The following is a 1773-nucleotide window of genomic DNA, read 5'->3' on the forward strand; positions in this document are numbered from 1 at the left end:
TTGGGGAGGGGGGTGGGGTTTGCATGCTTCCTATTCCTTTCAACAAATAACCAAAGCCAAATCGATTATGATTTCTCTGACTGAGATACTCTTCCACATGGTACATCTAAGTGTGTTCTTAAAAAAAAAAAAAATCAACAAAGGTGTGGAGGCAAAAAAATTCATTGCATCTGGATAGGATTCCTCTCCACGTCTCGAGGTCCTTCCAATCGTAGGATCACCCATGGACACTATGATATCTCGTCGTCTCAATCATTCCTTATTTGGGGGTTTTAAAAATCTGGCCTTTCCCGTTCACAGGGTTGCTGCCAAAGTCATTTCCCTTTCATATGGGTTGGACAAAAGAGAAAAGCCCATTTGCCTTCACTGCTAAATACTTCCTTTGTTAAACAAGTCACCAAGTTGACAAGTTGATCTTATAGAAGAGTCAATCAAGGCGGCAAGCTGAAAGAGCTTTTTTTTATTCTCTCTCGAAGATAAGGTTGGTCCAGTACTCTAGTTCCACACGTTTTGTCCATTCACGGAAGAACTAACATACATTCTTCAACTGGACACATTGATGTTACAAGTTTATGTTTTTAACGAATCTTTTTTTCTTTTTAAAATGAAAATAAATAAATAAATGAAAAACAATGTCATAAAATGTTCTAACATACATTCTTCAACTGGACACATTGATGTTACAAGTTTATGTTTTTAACGATTTTTTTTTCTTTTAAAAATGAAAATAAATAAATAAATGAAAAACAATGTCATAAAATGTTGATATATATATATATATGCGGTCAGCTTCTCTGGAACTAGCAGTTCAATCAATGAAAGAACTGAGATGGGAGGAGCATAAAGAACTTTTTCAAGAGAGAAGGAGAGACACAAATCTAGGTACACCGACGGTATACCCAACCTTTTTCCAATGTTGTTATCTCTTTTTTTGTGTAAAGTGTTGTTATCTCCACATAATGAAGAATAGTAGGACAAATTCTAAGGGCACTAATGTCACATGAAATGTACACAATCCAAGTAAATTCAGTAATAGAGGTTAAGGGTGTCAATCAGTTGGGCCTTCTCAGTTTCGGTCAAGTCTAATCAATCCTTGCCAATTTAAAGTATCTTATCGTTTTTATTTTTCATTTAGGTAATTGAACCTTGTAGACTAAGTCATGGACACACTTTCTTCGATCAATTAGTTATTGGTCCATAGTCAAGCTCAAGTAATTGGGCTACTCGGATTGTAATTCGGCTTTAAACAGGATTAATTAAGCCATAAACAGTCCTTAAATGAACTATAATTATGTTTAAACAGGCTATAAATGATCAATTATTGATTGGTCTCAATTGGACAAGCATCAAGCCACTACCTTGAACCAGGTATGCTATTATTAGTCAGTTGGTATTTTAACACATGTTTAGTAACCAGTTTTGACCAGTCTTGAGCTTCAACCGGGTGGTTCATTCGGGCTTATCAATGTGGGCCAACTTTTGAAACCCTAGAATACAAAACTCTTCTATATCAGTGATTTTTTTCTTTTCTTTTCTTTTCTAACAAAACATGTTATTGCCATGCTGACAACCATAAAATAGAATTTCTCGCACCAAGCCAATGGAAGCATAGGAAGTGACCTTGCATGAAATAGTAATATTGAACCGAGATATTAAGGAGAGAGAATGTCAAAGAATGAATGAAGCTGACGCCTGATGTTGCATCAGGGTCATCATTTTCTTTTCTTTAATGAATAAAAAATGACTCAAAAAAAAAAAAAAAAAAAAAAAAAA

The sequence above is a fragment of the Macadamia integrifolia genome, chromosome 3 (genome assembly GCF_013358625.1).
Source record: "Macadamia integrifolia cultivar HAES 741 chromosome 3, SCU_Mint_v3, whole genome shotgun sequence".
Lineage (NCBI taxonomy): Eukaryota > Viridiplantae > Streptophyta > Magnoliopsida > Proteales > Proteaceae > Macadamia > Macadamia integrifolia.